The sequence below is a fragment of the Cydia pomonella genome, chromosome 4 (assembly GCF_033807575.1).
Source record: "Cydia pomonella isolate Wapato2018A chromosome 4, ilCydPomo1, whole genome shotgun sequence".
Classification (NCBI taxonomy): Eukaryota; Metazoa; Arthropoda; class Insecta; order Lepidoptera; family Tortricidae; genus Cydia; species Cydia pomonella.
Window position 1 is genome coordinate 13,979,395 of NC_084706.1, and position 18,985 is coordinate 13,998,379.

Genomic DNA, 18,985 nt, shown 5'->3' on the forward strand with positions numbered 1-18,985 from the left:
CCAGTTGGGCTCCGCTCTAGATCTGGAATGATATCCGCTGTGCTGTGCCCTACCACACAAAGCGAGATGACATTCACAATGCCCATACCTCTCTTTAGGACGTAGTTTAAGGACGTACCCGGTTTTTTATGTGTACTTTGTTACTAATATAAGTCCCGAAATCTCGCTGCTATTTATAACTTTTCGTTAAGTTCACGGACGGCTAGACCGATTTGGATAATTTTAGTTTTGGAATATTTCTAGGTCCAGGGAAGGTTTGAACGGTGAAAAATTATGGAAAGAATGCGAGGAAAATAGTAAAAACAATAATGTTATTTTTCTCAAACTTGTAATGAAATGTTGACATGACTTACTTCAAATTAGGTCCGGAAATACTACATATCAGGTGCGTTGAGTGAAGATGATATGTAAAGGAATTTCATACGGCCTTACACACCTAGGCCTGTAAGGCAACCTTCTTTTGTTTTTAAATTATGGCACGTCTTGGCATTCATTTAACCATACAAAACCTATAAGCAAAATTCTGCAATTATGTTTTTTTTGTTTTTTTGTTTTTTGTGTTTTTTTTCTTTTTTGTGTTTGTTAAATATTATTTCTAGAATTTAAAGGGTAACAAAAATTTCATTATTTTTGCGCTACGACGCACGGTTTAGGAGATACAGCACCATAAAGTTTTTTTTTCAGTCATGTAGAAATCTTTATAGGGCTGTATCTCTTAAACCGTGCGTCGTAGCGTAAAAATATTGAAATTTTCGTTGCCCTCTTAATAACCCGAAAGTAATAATCAATCATCATCATCATCAGTCATCATCGTCATCCTATTTTTTTTAAATTATTTCATTGCATGTTTGAGAAAAGCACTATACAAATCTCGGTGAGAAACGGGGTTGCCGGCCGCGTATCCCTATCCGACCTCGCTACGCTCGGCCATCAATATCTACTTGGCATGCAACCCTTCGTTTCCCGTCCTCTATGGTATTGTACTATTCCCATACAAACTGTTCCTATGACGACGTGTTCAATACGAATTTCTGCATGTTTGCTCTGATCAAAATCGATGAGATGAAAATCGATATCTGAAGATCCTTATAATGAATATTATATTATATATACCTTTATAATTTTGACCTCATCAAAATTAAACAAACGCCCGCCAACTTGGATTTTTGCATTTTGGCTCTGATTGAGATGAAAATCGATATCTAAGGATCCAAGCGACCCTTCATTATGGCAAGCTACTAGCACCAGCTGCGGGACATGCCATTATCAATGTCAAGGTAAACCAATAAAAACGTACTCTTTCTTATAAATGTTGCCAGTATTTTCATTTCTACAACTTGCCCCGAGCCTGTTACAACTAGCCCCAGACATGGGGTAAGTTGTAACAACTCCCATTTTTTTCACCTGGTGTTAAAGATGGGTAAAGATTTTAAACTATTTTTTAATTGGAATTAGTGCTGAGATATATACTTTACAAACCCTCTTACTCACAACCACAAAAACATGTATATTTTAGGAAATACAGACCTTTTTCCAAAAACTGTTACTTCTAGCCCCACGCTCCCCTACTTGGTAAAGGCGTTGAAATAATACACATATTACACCTCGTCACTTTGGTGGCAGCCTTTGGACATTTTGAACTAGGAGAATATCACATGGGCGTTCCAGACCAGACTCTGAAAGCCTACTAATGATTGGATTTTTATTTCATTTCTTATTTTGATACGATCTCAATATACTAACTAAAAATTATACTACGTATACCTACCTACTAAGATAAACTACCAACTAAATAAAACTACATATTAATTATTCTCAATTAAAAATAAGAAAGAATCAGACTATTCTTCATATTTCTTAAAATAGTACAATACGGTACGTACGAAAGCACGAAGTTCCACAACTGACGAAACTATCATCGTCACATCACTATTCGTTTACGTGAAAGAGATAGCACATTGCATTTTCAAGTTGACGAAAAGGGACGGGCGCTTCGTTGCTGCTTAGTACAACCATCTTGACTAGTATAAAATGAACCCCGCGGACAAGGAACAATTTTCAACAAAATAATGAATTTGACTTATCTGTGGAACGTTATTCCATCTGTTTTGTATTTGGAAGTCTTAGATGACTTGCCACAACATTTTATGGTGCAATATACCATTATTAGGGAACGAATTCAATAATTTACGATTTATTTTCGTACAGACGGGCACACTGTTAACAGGTCGTAAATTTGAGCAATTCTGTTTGGAGCGGCGCGCGTGCAATCTTATATGTGCTCAGTACCCCATACAGGCGGTGACCGCGAGGCGTCCTATAAGCTCAGTCTATAAGGGTTGGTCTGTGGAATTTTCAGAGATATTAATATATCTCTGAAAATTCCACAGACCAACCGTGTCGCAAAAATGAAAATTGTAGTACCAACGCGCTTGGCCTTGCCTATCGAAATCTAGCAACTGAGGGCCTACCGCGAACACCGAAGTTTTCAAATTACGGGCATCTTACTTTTTCAATAAAATTCTTGCTTAATAAGAGTAAAAGAGAAGCATGTCCGCATTTTGAAAACTTTGGTGTTCGCAGTAGGCCCTTTGACTTGTTTTGACTGTTGCTATGATATCGGCACCACAAAATTGACAAATGTCATCGAAAAATACCGTAAAAGTACCCATAGTAAGTATAATCAAAGATACATTGATTAAGATGCGTAAAATCTTAGACAATTTCGTGCTTCGACTTTGACAGGTAAACAAGATGGTGCTGAACAGCTACATTACATTTAGCGGTAACTCTGATTGTCAAAAGATGACGTTTGAAAATTTAGTGACCGCAAAACATATGGCGCAGTGGCCATCTGTTTTGGAAGTCAAACTAAGGGGCACGTTTTTTTCTTAAGCGAGGAGTAGATTAGCAAGAACTTGCATGCAATTTACGTTAAATTACCGACTACTAAAGTAAACTGCATTCAAAAGTAAGATCAGATACCGCAATGTAACGAAAAGTGCATGCAAGTTCCTGCTAATATAAACCTTGCTTTAGACTTTACTCTCTATTACAATCAATTCTCTCTGGTATAATATAAAAAGAGAGCCCTCTTGAAAAGTTTCATGGGAACTCATTTGACAGCGCCATCTCTGATTTTATTTCGAAACTAAATATGCATGTGTTCGTGAACAGTTACATATGCATCCGTATCCGTACGGGTACTTCCGTCCTATTTAGTATAATTATGGTGTACTTGGGAGGTTTACAAGTAATTGTTTTATTTCATTTCTTACAAGTTATAAATAGTACATTACGATACAAGTGAGAAAAATAGGAAATTCGAAACGAATGGCGATAAATTAAAGTACCTATTCGCACATGTATCGTACAACGTTTTACAGTACCCGGGTATGTCCTTAAACTACGTCCAAAAGAGAGGTATGGGCAATGTGAATGTCATCTCGCCTTGTGTGGTAGGGCACAGCACAGCAGATGTCATTCCAGATCTAGAGCAGAGCCCAACTGGGGAAGTACCTCCACCTTACAGAAAACCGCAGCCAAATAACACTTGACCCTACTCATAGTGTTGTGTTCCTGCCGGTGAGTAAGGTTGCCAGAGCTCAACGAGGGGGGTGGGGTTAGGGTCGGCAACGCGCATGTAACTCCTCTGGAGTTGCAGGTGTACATAGGCTACGGAGACTACTAGACTAAACTGTCCCAGTAGACGTAATCTAATGATATTATGTAGAAAAAAATTTAAGAATAAAATGAAAATAACAAAACATAGCAACAACAGAACAACATAGTAATAACAAGTATTTTTATTGCTTTCAACGGCTTCTGCTGACTATGTCCATTTTACAATAATTATTACATTAGGAGAATTTCGGGTAACTTCACCACGCTCTGTATGTAGCTTCGTACAGTTTGCTCCGGATATTCTTTTAAATTAATACATGAGTACTGATATCATAATAGATCGCATTCGCAAGATTCAAACAAACAAATACTCCACTCTGCATTATAGAGTTTAAGTAAAAAAATGTTTTTCATCCGTATATGTTTCCAGTTTTTCTTTTCCTTTTATTATTATTTTATTCATTTATATATTTTTCTTCTTAGGTTAGGCGATACATATAAACATTATACAAACCTAACCTAAGGTGCCGCCTGCAGCGAGGCAGGGCCCAAGTTGCCGGTGGTTAGGGCCGCAGAGAGAGGAACCACCGGACTATCCGCGCCGTGTCTAATATCACCGCCTTCTCCACCTGACCCTTAATGCAACCACCTGGCGAGAGTCTCTTAAGATGTTGGTCAAGACTCTTCGCTATGAGACCGTTCGCTGAAACAGCTATCGGGACAATGATCGTTGAATCATCATAACACATGGCGGTTATCTCGTGAGTCAATTCTAGGTTCTTACTGGACTTATCATTTTTGGCTTTCACGAGATTCTCATCATAGGGGACGGTAATATCGATGAGCAAGGCCCGGCGTTACGATCGATCTATTATCACAATGTCAGGCTTATTTTGTTTATTAATATTAATCAGACAACAAAATTATACTTTAGTGTGTGTTTTTATGCCCATGGTAAATTGCAAATATCTAGTTCATTGGTCACTGAGATAAGCCGCGGACGGATAAAAAAAACGGGTGAAAGAAAATCGCGACACTATGGGTTCCTAGCTGACTACGGAACTAAGGAAAACACGGAGTAACTTAAAATTTTATAAACAGTATCTTACACGTCGGTAACTATAATTTTTGACTACGGTAGTTATCATTGATACGAGTATACTTGATATCACCAAGCGGAATACATCTTCATTCCAAGTTTCTTAAGCGAGAAAAGGTAATATATGCAAATTAGTGTAACTTTATTCCCTCAGAGCCATTAGGAAGACTTTGACCGTTTGATAAGTGGGGGAGAACCCGTCTCATCGGGCTACGTCTCGGGTTCTTATAATTTATTTATGAAAGTAACAAGCTAATTATTTATGAAGGTATAATAAACAGAAGTTGATTCCAAATTCCCATTTTAATAAAAAAAATTATATTACAAAACCTATATAAGTATCTAGAAAGAAAAAGATACTTGTATAGTAAAAAAATCGAGACCTTGACTTTTTATTTATTTATTATTATTTGTATGTCTTTCCATATCTCGGGACCATGGGGTCCCGGACCTTTGGGAGGCATGCGTGGGGCCGAAGCCAACAGCGCATAGGCCCTTTTAGACAAATTTGATGTTATGTAATACACCAGCTAGAACCCATTCACGGGTACAAATAGATACCCGTAAATCGGTCCCAGCTGGTGTAGGGGCTATTGTAAATTAAGTGGAGAAGAGGGCCGGTTATGGTGTTGAACTTTGGCTGGTCAAAAGATTGGGCTATTGTAAAGAGATCCGGACACCTGCCATAACAATGCTTAAACACGTTATCGAGGCAGGCGGTGACTTGCCGCTGACTAGATGGGCCCCTGAAACTGCCGTCGTAAAGACGACCAGGAGCAACACCGGTGTGAGCGGCTCAGGGGTGTTCAGAGGTGTACGCCGCTTTCTACCCAGTGGCTGATAACAGCCACTGGGCCAACTCGCGTCTTATGCATCTTTCACTTCCACCCCCGGAGCATATAGCTCTCAAGTTAAAGTAGCTATGGGGCAGGTATGTGCGTATCTTGTAAAGAAGCTCTTTGTGCCACACTCCGTCGAATGTCTAGAAAAGCTGAAGAACAGTATTCTTTTTCTTCCAGTGACTTTCTAATTCGCTCTACGACTCTATGAACTTGTTCGATCGTGGAGTGGTTTTGTCTAAAGCCAAACTGGTGCGTTGGTATGACTTTTGTCTCTTCTAGTAGTAGTACGTAGTATATAGTATCGGAAGGATACTTCTTAGAAGCAGTTTTTTACAGACTTTCGATAGGGTCGGCAATAGGCTAATTGGCCTATATGACGAAACTTCGTTAGCAGGTTTCCCTGATTTGTGTATCATGAGTATCTGAGAGACTTTCCACAAACTGGGATAATATTGTACTCTTAGGATTCCATTATATAGTGTCGTCAGGAATACTACTGCTTTTCTCGGTAGATGCTTTAGGACTTCTTTTGAAATGAGGTCGAATCATGGTGCTTTTTTATCTTTCAGATCATTGATTACTCTCCAGACTTCCCCTACAGTTAATGGAGTTGGTGGAAGTGACATTTGGAAGGGCTTACTTAGTGTTTTGTCTACTTCTATTTCAGACTCTGCGTCGTTCGTCGTGCGAAAGTTTCTGCTTTTTTTCGTGGGGTTCGCGCCCAACCTGTGCTACTTCGAAGTGGTGCTTTAGCTAGTTGCGGCTGGTCAAAGTTTTTCGTAAATTTCCACAACGAGTAGTTTGTTGCTGCAGTTCCTGTTAGTGATTCTAGTTGCGTCTCTAAGGTGATGTTTTGCCAGTTTTTTAGCATTTCCCTTAATTTCCTAGCTTCATTCTCAAACGCAGTTTTATCTACATCCAATCTAGTTTGGTGCCAAACCCGCCTCAAGCGTCTTTTGCTTCGAAGAATGCTTTTAATGGATAATGGATAATTATCACGTTGCTTGCGGTTGTGGCTTTCTGGGGTGGTTAACCAGCAGGCCTTTTGAATAAGAACAGTGATATACTTAGTTGCGGTTTCTATATCATCAGGAGTCTTAAGCGCAACTTTTAGATTAACCGATTCCTCTAAGTAGTTCTTGAAAGCCTCCCAATCTGTTTGTTTGTTATATAAAGCTTCTGGCTCTTTTTTGTCAATCAGCATAGTGCTTATAGTTAGTAAGACAGACGTGTGGTCTGAGGAGCTGTCATAGCAGGGTTCTTGTTTGAGATAGTGCCTAGTCAGACCTCTTGTCACGAAAAAGTCTAGCAAGTACGGGAGTTTTTTTGGATCTGCAGGCCAGTAGGTTGGTTCAGAGGTGGAGAATGCTAGAAGGTTCATATTCTCTATGCTTTTTAATAATTGTCTGCCTCTAGTGTTTGTTAGCCTGGAGCACCAGTAAGTGTGTTTGGCGTTCCAGTCTCCGCCAGCAACAAACCTATTTTTTATACCACGACGGTGGCAAACAAGCATACGGCCCGCCTGATGGTAAGCAGTCACCGCAGCCTATGGACGCCTGCAACTCCAGAGGTGTTACATGCGCATTTCCAAGCGTCTTGAAGTAATCTTCATACATATCACAGGTGATTTTATGTTTGGGTGGACAATACGTTGCTGATACGCTCAGATGCCCCGCTGCATCTTCAACCGCTATTGTTGTAGCCTGCAAGTGTTCTGTCCTGTACTCGGGCAAGACGAAATGTTTGATAGATTTTCTCACGATCAACGCTGTACCGGCGTGACCCCTGCCATCTGGATGTAGTGTTATGTAGCACTGGTAATCATTAAATTTGATATTAGACGCGGATGTACAATGGGCTTCGGATATCAATAGAATGTCTAGTTTATGTTCAGTCATTACTAGGTCAATTTCATTTTTGTTTGGAGCTAGTCCATTTATGTTCCATTCTTATTTAATATTAATAATCAAAAAATCTCACTTCAAAACAATAGCTTAGTAGTTTGTTGGACGTAATTTAAATCCCCACATTTCTAAGATAAACAAATATTTTTTGATTAACAAATAATGGTCATTTAATAGTTTTAGTCTTAAAGTAAATTAAAAAATCCATAAAATATATACTCAATCCTAATTAATTACACAGGTTTAGCGATCAATACAGATGACGGTGAGCTGCAAGTACAACCTGGTGCCTGTGGCAGCCAAGATAATTTCTGTTCTTTTATATAATTAATTTGCATTATATTTAAAGATAATAACTGAATCAGATTTCTAAATTGCTTTATTTTAATACTTTAGTGTCTAAAGTCGCCACAAAACAATCATCATATTGTTTTAAGGCAAGTTAAGCCATTCAAAAGTTTCTTATCGGAAATTGAATTACTTATAAGTACTCAGCATTTTTATAAGAAAATAATTAAGGTGTTTAGTTATCTTTAGTTTTTTATAAAAAAAACTTTGCACTATAATGTGTAATTATTTCATTGGGTTAACTTTGTGTATTCTTAATGATTATTTTTATTATAAATAACAACACATAACAATAGTATTTTAAGGTTTCCGTAGCCAAATGCCAAAAAACGGAACCCTTATAGATTCGTCATGTCCGTCTGTCTATGTCTGTCCGTTAATGTCACAGCCACTTTTTTCTGAAAATTAGTTTGAACGAGATCTAGTAAGTAGGTTTTTTTAATACGTCATAAATGGTACGGAACCCTTCATGGGCGAGTCCGACTCGCACTTGGCCGCTTTTTATCTTTATAGTATAGAACGAATCATTGCAAATGCTTTAGCAGAAACAAAGTTATCGATTTTTGAAAATAACATGCAATAACCGTGTCGTGGTATCTTTTTTTTTATTATTAACTATTAATTTTGAAACAAGATTTAACACAAAAAGCCACTATTGAAAACCTCTAGGGTTTATGTAATAGTTGGCGAGATCGCGCGGACCAATCCGCGTATGCTTAATACTATTATTACATACTTAGTTATATTTTCCTGTCGAAGCTGTTATTGTATCGATCGTTCAAATATCGGCCTTATGTATGAGACAGTAGAATCAATTTACAACGACAGCTCTTACAGGTGATCAGTAAACTTAATTTATATTTAAACATTATCTCTGTACTTATATCTAATATACATTACTCTGGGCTTAGATAGTATTTTTTTAGTAATGACATACATTTGACATGGTTTCCTTCAGTGTTAATGAGATTATACAGTTAGTTCTTAGGTAAGGTGTTTAGTATATGTGGGAGTAGAAAGTCGGTTACTCTTTTACCATATACATTGTTACTTTTTGGTCTACAAAACGTCAGAGAAATTCAGGGCACCTTTTGCCAAAATCGAAATTATGTGAGTGGATAGTCGACTCGCACCAATCAGCGGAATTATCAGCACCGCTACTTGACACTAGATGTCTCGATTGTCGCGACTGACGAAAATGTATTTCTCAACAATTTAAAACTAATATTACAAGCAAAACGATTTGAAAAGAGAGTTCCGGCTAATCCGGTTATAATATTAGCTGAAAATTGTTGAGCATTAGTCTCATCGTCCGTTGCAACATCTGTTGTCAAGTAGCAGTACTGATAATTCTGCTACTCGAAACTAGATAGAGGTCTACTACGAAAATAAGCGTTTTGGTACCAAATCTGATGTATGGAATGAGAACTCTATCCCTTACTTCTTATTTATCTATGGTAGAGTTAACATAAAATAGGCAATGATGGCCAGAGCGACCAAATATAGTATGACACGACTTTGTTACCATAGATATAAAGATGTGTTCCGATATATTTGGCCACTTTGAACCAGGCTATCTGGTTGATGCTGTCTAGTATATATTATAAAAACTTGATAGATTTATTTATTACATGCACCTAACATGTAACTTAATGTTATAAATTAAAAGACAACTATCAAACACAAAAGAGGTGACACAACAACCGAAACATTCTATTTTCGACACTGCACCGTTCGGCATTAAGTATACAATTGCTAATTTTATTAGTTTTGCGTGTTTCTATTTTGTTTGCGGTATCGTTGTTGTATTATGTGACGTAATTGATTAGGCGTGCGGGGCGTGACGCCTTTAGGGACTGCTCTTTCCTGTTTACCATCAATATTCATTATTTTATCATTTCGAATAAAATAAATTAAAAATTGATATCATGCTACATGCGGAATTTCATTAAAATGTAACAATTGTAAGCACTTATAGTTAGCGCTTATAATACAGCCTCTCAAATTTGAAAAGTATGGTCTCGATTGGCAGATCATAAAATCAATGATGATCAAACCCTGTAATCAATGTCGCAGTTCGTTGAAAATAAGTACCTATTGCCAAAACTACGTACCCTTTAGTAGTACGAGTATGTAAATTCGCCTTAGCTAACATTTAATCATAATTTTACTAAAAATTGTGTCATGATTTGGAATAAGCTTTAGTATACCTTATTTTCATAATTAATAGAAGTGATTAGGTGAATCTGGAGATAAGTGGCGAAGTTAGATTACTGTAGAATTTTTATTTATCTATTGCGTTTTATGCGTTATTAAGTTTTTGGTAAAATTATTATTTTAATGTTTAACTCTGGTGAATTTGGGCACCAACGGTGAAGATAAGATTCCCCTACGTTGGATAGTTTCCAAACCCATCAACCCATGTTTTCAATTAATTGTAACATATAATATAAATAACGGGGTTGGCGATGCATCCGGAGCACACGGTGTTGTATGGCAATTGTAGGTCTATATTCTAACTAAAAGGGTTATACAGAATGGGTATACTATATATGAATTTAGAGTCAGGGGTCATTAAAGTACCTCAATATATCTGAAATAGGATATGGTGAAAAAACTTTTACAAAAATAAAGAAAACCGATTCTAAGAAGGATAAAAAAATATTATCCTGTTTAAATATAGGTACTTATGCGTTTCTAACAGATATACTTATTGAAATCGATGCTAAGCCAAATAGTAACAATACCGTTCAATAATAGCCAACGTTTTGTCTAAAAACAACAAGACATCCTGTAATCACTAGGCATCGGAGTTTTTATCGCATGGTAAGACTAATAGCAAGCTATGGACTCGACATCAGCAATAAAATTCAACTCATATTCATACTCATACTCATTCATCTATTTAATAAGTGATTTTAATTTTACAAGGACAAGAATGTTTGTAAACGATCCTTTAATTTTGTCTTTCAGGACAAATATTACTAATAAAAAATAATGACCATTTTTATGTATTCATACCTCTTTTAATGTTGTTTGTTGCCTGGGTAGCGCTAAACGAGCAACAGCAAGAAAGGCGATTGTAGGCAAAGATATAACATCTTGGAAACCATTGAAAACTAAAATACGATATAATAAGGATCAAAGGACAAAAGCAAGAGGACCTTCAGTTCGCATCTGCCAATTGAACATTGAAGGCATAAGCCGTGCAAAAAGTGACTACTTATATAGAATACTTCTAGAAAATAAAATTCACGTTATCTGCATCCGGGAAACGCACACCAAAGACGGACAAGATTTAATAAACAGGGGCTATATCCCAGGCTTCTCCATTGTTGCTGCGGTTAACCACCCTAAATATGGCATAGCAACCTACGCAAAGACAGTCTGCAACAAATACACGTTTTAAAAAGATGAGATAAAAGAGAACATCCACACTTCCATTATTCAACTAGGAGATTTGCAGATAATTAACGTATATAAACCCCCTCATACATCCTGGCCACTCGAAGTTCTCCTATTTTACGTCACCCAAGTGTTGCCTGCGGCGATTTCAACTGGCGCTACAAAACTACAAACACAAATGTTGCAGAGCTAGCCAAATGGGACGACCTTCCTGATGTGCACCGTATCATTGACGCGAAAGATAAAGGAACATTTGTGTCGGCAAGATGGAACCAAGAGTACAATCCAGATTTGACATTTGTAAGCAAAAACCCTCTAGACCAACCACTACCTGCGACCCGGAACATACTCCCAAGCTTTCCAAACGGCAACACCGACCAATCATCCTAGAAATTGGCATAAAAATATCATTTACAAATTTCATGAAGCTGCCACGCTGGAACTTCAAAAAGGCGAATTGGGACGGTTTCCTGAAACGGCTTGACAGTGACTTGGAGACTGCGAATGTAGAACCCCGACCTGCAAACTATAAAAAGTTCACCAAAGTTGTTATCCTGGCAGCTAAGACCACAATTTACAGGGGTTTTAGGAAGGATTATATTCCTGGCTGGAATGAGGAAAGCGAAAAACTCTTCAAAAAATACAAGTCTACCGGAAACCACGAAGCAGGGGCCAAAATATTCAAGTCTTTAGACGAAAACCGGAAAGAGAAGTGGACCAAAATAAACTTACAGTAGAAAGCATGGACTTTAAGACGTCGAACAGGAAAGACTGGAGAGTTCTGAATCATCTCACTGACAAAAATACCAGTCAAAAAATCCTATACTTACTTCATCCTGATGCCATAGCAAACTGAATGGTTGATCTAACCCGGGCCAAACGGGATTCCTGCACTACCAAATACGTTCGAAAACAATTGACATTACTGAAGCGGAGTATGCATCTGACATCAAATGACCATCTAACAAGACCTTTTTCAATCACGGAGACTGTAAACGCCATTAAACAACTAAAATTTGGCAAAGCTGCGGGCCCTAATGGGATTTATAACCTATTCATTAAAAACATGGGCCCTTTGACTGTAAGTTGGCTTGCTGCTCCCTTCACTAACATCATGCTTAAAACCAACTTCCCGCCGAATTTAAGTTATGCAATGTCATTGCATTGTTAAAACCGGGAAAAAGTGAACAACATCTCCCAGAAAACTATCGCCCGATCGCTCTGTTAAGCTGTACATACAAGATTTTGGAACGCTTACTGCTAACACGCCTGGCCCCGGCCATTGATGCTGCTATACCACAGGAACAGGCTGGATTTCAACAAGGACGTAGCTGATGCGCTGATCAGGTGCTCGCTTTTACGCATTTCGAAGATGGATTCCAAACTCAATTAAAACCCACAGCAGTCTTCATTGACCTCACCGCTGCCTACGATATGGACTCATTTTCAAACTCCTCTCTGTCGTACCCAGCAAAGAAATAGCAGCCCTTGTATCAAATATGTCAAGCGAGAGGCATTTCGAGGTATATCTAGGAGATACTAAAAGTAAGCGCAGGAAACTGAATAACGGGGTTCGGTACTGACCTATACATTCACGACCTACCTGAAATATATTCATGGGCCACCTATTATCTTATATTTGAATAATAAAATATTAATTATAATAAGTAAAAATTTTCTTACACGATCTAGATTCTGTTATATCTCATTTATTCGATTATAAGTCGTGTAAATGTGTTTACTGCTACATGTATAGCACAAGATGCGGCCATTATTAATGGATTTAAGGTTCTTTAAGTCGAACAACCAAAATTATTGCTGAGTATATCATCTGATTTCATGTGTTTTTAACTTTTTTTTACGAAAATTAACGCTTCTTTTAAGTTTCTTCCACTTATTCCTATCCTTTTTAGCAAAATTACCATGTGTAACTGAATGATGAAATGGCTGATTTGTGCTGTTAATGTAGTTCCAACTCTTTAAAAGTACTTTACGCTGAGTAAATTTTGTATAAAACTTGTAAATACACTTCAGCTCCTATAAGAGCGGTTTGAACTCCATTACACGATTTACGATATAAGCGTGCAGTTACAGCAGCATTGTTGTTAAATAGTTATTGAATTGCTTTTACAATGCTTTTATAGGACCAGAGAAAAGAGTTGGGTAACAGTGGTTTTAAAGCGCCTTATTCAGGAAATTAGCTATTCGACATATAGCTGTTATATGATTTCTATACAACAATAGTGCTGAATATAAGTGATTTAGTCGCGCTATTTCAGCATGTGTAAAAATATGTAATAAAAGTGCTAAACGAAAGTGCTGTAATAGTGCATAAAATCAACAGTTGTATAAGAAGGGTCAAAAAAGGCGAGCGGCGTGAGTTACAATGTGAGCCGGAGCCGAAGGCGTAGGCGAACATTGTAAAGGAATACGCCACGAGCATTTTTTACCTACTTATACAACGTTGCATACAATACTTTTCCTACGAGTCAACAAAAATAAATCTTAATTTAGGTAAACAAAGCAAAAGTATATAGTTAAGATACGCGAGCATATCTTGTTACGCGCCCGGCCCGCCGCAGCCCGGCCGTTCGGCAACACCTTCTCGTGACTCATGAGGCCCTGGTACTTGCTCTTTGCTAAATTAAATTTTTGGACAGTTTTTTTCTCTATTTTGGCCACAGTAGCCTATGGAGACTAACAAGCAACGCTAAGCGGTCTTCGTAGTCTATGGGTGTTGCTATATTACGGGTGTCACATGCGTGACTTATGAAGCAATTTTTTCTACTATGCAACCAAATTAATATTTTGTAAGTTGGCAGCAATGCACTTAGTTTGAAACTGTATTGGTTTTGATTTTGTTAAGTTGGTAGTCATTAATCGCAGTAACGTTATAGCGATTTTAAAGCACAAGTGCTGTTATGAGGAATAGACAATATAGACTTTCCTTGAAACCTTTTATGTAAGTTCTTATATTCGTGTTAATGAATGTATAAATGACAGATAACAGTAGAGGAGTAGGAAAACGTTTATACGACATGATTATAACACAAATTAGCGAAAATCACTAAATAGTCGTGATAACCGCTATTATACGATATATTGGTGTTTAAACAACCGTAACTTGGCTGTTATACGTTTACAGAATGAATAAATCAATTCTTATAGGACTGTTTTGCTAGTTGGGAAGACCTACGAGGCTTTTTTTTCATGCAAAAATTGAACTTGAGTTCTTAAGTATTAGTGTGTCAATTAGTAAGCTCCGTTAGTAATTAGAGGATAGAAGTGCCTAGTCCAACCAAGGGGACTCAGAAAATTAATTTATTAACACCTTAATTAGTTACTTAGCCGAGAAAGGAAAATTGTGGAGGTTAACTACGTCAAAACTTTGCGGCTACGGCCACAAGGAAAGAGACACTAAGCCAAATATTTATTAAAGGACTTACTTTATACCTTCAGAGGCGGAGAAAAGTTGATATATTAATTAACTCGCGAATAAGTCCGTCAGGCCAAAGAGTCACTTCGTTTCACGCAAGCGCAATAAGGATCTGTCAAGATACGCCCTTAGGTAGTGTGAGCGCGGCGTTCAGCTAGCGCACACGAACGTCCAATTTAGCACCGAACATTGACGCGTCACTAATTCGTACGATTCCAATTTGAACTCTAACGGATACTGTGAATTAAAAACGTTGCATGTGCATGAATTAAGGATGCGGTCTGATGCTGGCGGTACCGCAGCCTGTGCTACCTTAGGAACTTGTTTGAATTTTAAAGAGTTTTCGCGTATTTTGGCTGTGTTTGTTGTAGTGTCTGTGAACGGTGTTCATGATGAACGAGCGAAGTTTATCCCGGGTTACGGTGAGTGCGAAGCTTAAGTGTTTTATCGCACCGACGATTTGTGGTGCTCGGTTTTGTTTATCTTGCGGCTGGCACACTATAAGGATGTCCCGTGTTTTAGTGCTAAGACGGGAATAACTTTTAATGTTTATGAAAATGGTTCGTTGGTAAAGCTATATAAAATGTTTTCAGCATTTTGTTGAAACAAAACTTACTTACTTACTGATGAAATTCTGTCTCAAGAGCCAGGTGTGTTTTTGTATACTTTTCTTACAGATATTTTTAGTGAAGTTTGGATTTTTTTTCTTGGAAATGGGCAGTGACTTTTTCTGTCATATTAGTAATAATAGAATGCGTCGACTTTCTATTTATTGAAAAAAAAAAAACATAATTTTAATTAAATATGTGGGAACGTGGTATGTTTCACAATAAAAAAGAAATAAAAACAATATTTTAATTAAAAAGTATTAATTTTTTAACAGTAGGTATGTAAGATAAATTAAAATTTAATGAAGATTGACGACCGAATTATTAGAAAAGCACTCAAGCGTTCGACGCCCTAATTCAGAGATGCCAAGCATATTCGACACTTATTCGATACTATTCGAATTGATTCGATACTCGGCTGCTTTGCCGAGTATTCAGTATTTGGCTGAATATTGCGGAGTACTGTATTCGATGCAAAAACCGAATACCTATTAGATCCACTGTTGCCACCGTACAGAGTGCCTAGCCAAGATGCCAATCGTTTACATCTCGTAGCGAAAGAAACGCTTATCTCTCTATCACACTAATATGTAAGAGTAGAGTAATACAGAGACACAAACAGTACCTATGTCGTAAGCTGCCTTTAGTACTTTAGAATAAGCCGATCGCGGGAAGTGGCAATAATAGGCGGCTTTTAGCCAGCTACTGCATTTATTTTTGTATTAAAAATATTTCGTTTTAAAGCTTACTGAAAACCATTTAATGTTTTAAACGTATACCTTGGAAGCACTTAATTCCATATTATTTCATTTTTATCATTAGCTATATTAGCAAACGCTTATAGGCGAACAGTTTTTATAATAAATATGAGTAAAAATGAATATGCCGAATATTCGGCGCTTCGACCGCTATTCCAATATCGCCAAAATCACTAGGTTTGCAAGCCAATAAAAAAACAGAAAAAATCTGCTACTTCACAACCATATAATATGTCTAATCGAAATAAAAAAATATAGTAGAGTCTGTTTACGAGTAAACAAGTTGCTACGTTACCAATCATTTATTGAGATATACGAGATCGTCTTATATAGGCTGTAAGTAATACTACTGTTATCTAGTTTGCGTTTAGAACAATGACATATTTGGGGTGATTTGAACAACAAACTAAACATAATTATTTCATATCCACTGGAACAGAGTCAGTCAAAGACAAGTCTGCAACGAGTTTGATAGCACACGCTGTGCAAGTCTTATTTTAAATGTCAAAAACTTCTATGAAATTATGACGTATTATACGAATAGATAACACTTGCACTGCGTGTGTTATCAAAATCGTTTCAGACTTGTCATGGTCTGACTCTATCAACATATTAAGCAAATTGCGTGAGTAAATCCAGAAAAAACATATATGATATAAATTTTACTTGTGGCATTTAAAAAAGTACAAATATGTCACAAATAGCGGGTATGTTGGTTCTCAGTATAAAGGTACGGTTTAGATGGCAACTGCAGCTACATTACCTACTGTTGCGGCATTACTGCAGAGCTGCTGCGGCCTTGACGCCGACGCGGTCTCTCTGGGTTTGATGTTAAAATGACTGACAGATTGAACGTTATACTCGTAATCGAGGCACGCGGCATTAATGAGATGGCGACCGTCACTAATTTTGTCAAAAAAAAATTACGGATACAGCGGCGGTAACAACGACGCACCAGTAACGTCGCCACAGAAATTATACTAATAAAGCCGAATTTGATAAATTGTGTAATGATTTTGGCTTTGTGGACAATGGCTAACATTATCAATAAAAAAGTTCAGTCCAAAATTTCAATTTTTTAAAAATAAATAGGCATACATGCATGATTTTTTTTTTTGTTATCTATATTCAATATTTGAACGTTTCGATAAAAGATTCAAATTTTGAACCTGACTACAGGTAGAATAACTGAATAAAATCTGCATATCCTCGTGCCGCCCAAGAAAAAAAAACGCAAGATCAGCTAAACGCCCAGTGTGCAATAAATGATCCATAATATTTTTAGGTCGTAACTGCCCACGTACTTAAAAAAACATTTTTCAACTGAGAACTCGAGCAGGATTTTTTAATTTTTTCTGGGTATATGTGAATAAAAATAAATACAACAAATTTAATCATCCTATTATTATTTCATTTAAATGCACATTGAGAAGCTATATACATATATATATATATTATCAACTTTTATGTACTTAACTTTAAGTCACAAATGTCTATAACGCAGCCTCTGACTGTCGTTTTTTCTTCTTTAATAGTTACAAATTTAGGAACGTAAAATATAACGTTCAACGTAATATATTATGCAACATGATGTACACATCTTACGATTAAGAAATAAAAAGATTTATTAGTGCCTCTGTAAAAAAGAACAGTATATGTCAATAAAACAAACAGGCTAATTTTTATATTCTTTTCTAAACGAAAAAAGCCATGATCCATTTAATAAAATATCAAGATTATATATAGATATACCCATGTGCCGTGCGCGATGGCGCAATGTTTCAATAATTGCGGAAGTAGAACACTTGTCTATGAATATTTGTCAAACGTCAGCTGTCAAAATAGTCGCCACCGAACCGACCATCCTCTAGTTGAATTCCATATTAGCGCGAACATGTAAAACGGACATCTGACAAACTTTCATGAACATTACAGTTTACTGTACACTGGGCGTTTAGCTCTGAATTTAATTTCTAAGTCTGGGCAGTTAGTATGTTAAGTGTCACTTTGCACAGTCAAGGTATGGAATAGTAGTAAATACGGAAAAAGTCCCAAAAATATCTACACACGACCTTATTGCCTATATATTAAGGTAGTGTGTACATATATTAGTCACTTTGTCCGTATCCATATTTAATATCTTGACTGTACAATGTGTTGCACATTGGGCGGCACGAGGCTATACCTATAATTGGAGGTTTTTTTGTTCTCGGTTACATATACATAACGTGTTATTTTATATCTGACTCTCGTTTCAAGCTGATTATTGAAACGATTTTATGACCTTTACCTTGTACACTGGTAAGACATCAAAATATAATTAAGGCGCCAAACAAATTTCAGACATCACAAAACATTAATGCCTCCTTTATTTGAAACCGAAACAATCAAAACATTGCCAACTCAAATATCAATATTATGATTGCAATGGAAAAAGAAAAATAAAGATACAAAGTAATTTAATCCCGAGTCGAGATCATTTGTTTATCAAGCACACAACCTCGGTGGAAGACGGAAAAAGGAGGAAAATCCAAGATGACTTCTTCAAAAGTTATCTGGAAGGACCATTTATAATAATCCGGTATAGCCTGTTCGCGTCAGGTCGGGCTCTGAACTAATCCGTTAATCTTTATTGTAGACTGTTGACTTTCGTGACTATGTAAACATTTAAATATTATTTTAGTTTTCTTGACGTGAAAATATTATATATTTTAAGACTGCTGAGCTAAACCGAACTAAATTATTATCACGTAAACCACCTCATTATTGTAGCAACATATAGTTTAATAACAATTTATTTTTAAATAGAGGTTAAGGCGCTCTTATAGGCAGATTTTAGGTTTTTGAGGGGGTGAAGCAGACGAAGTGGTAAAGCAGGCAGGCGGGCGCCCCGCGCGCCGCGCTCGCAGCAAGCCTACGTCCTTATTCTGACGCTATCCGTATTCTGGTTTGTTAGTTCTG

At 37.0% G+C, this 18,985-nt stretch overlaps 1 protein-coding gene across 3 annotated transcripts in view; it reads left to right on the forward strand.

The window, feature by feature from the left end:
- LOC133517124 (hemicentin-2-like) overlaps positions 1 to 18,985 on the forward strand; it is a 217,322-nt gene that overhangs the window by 6,433 nt on the left and 191,904 nt on the right. The window contains exon 1 of one of the 3 annotated variants that reach the window (XM_061850283.1): positions 14,520 to 15,080. The exons of 1 other annotated variant lie outside the window; for it this stretch is intronic. The gene's annotated coding sequence lies outside the window, so the exon portion shown is untranslated. Of the gene's footprint in view, positions 1 to 14,519; positions 15,081 to 18,985 lie in introns of those variants that run through there. One more of the 3 variants, XM_061850285.1, reaches the window with a different exon arrangement.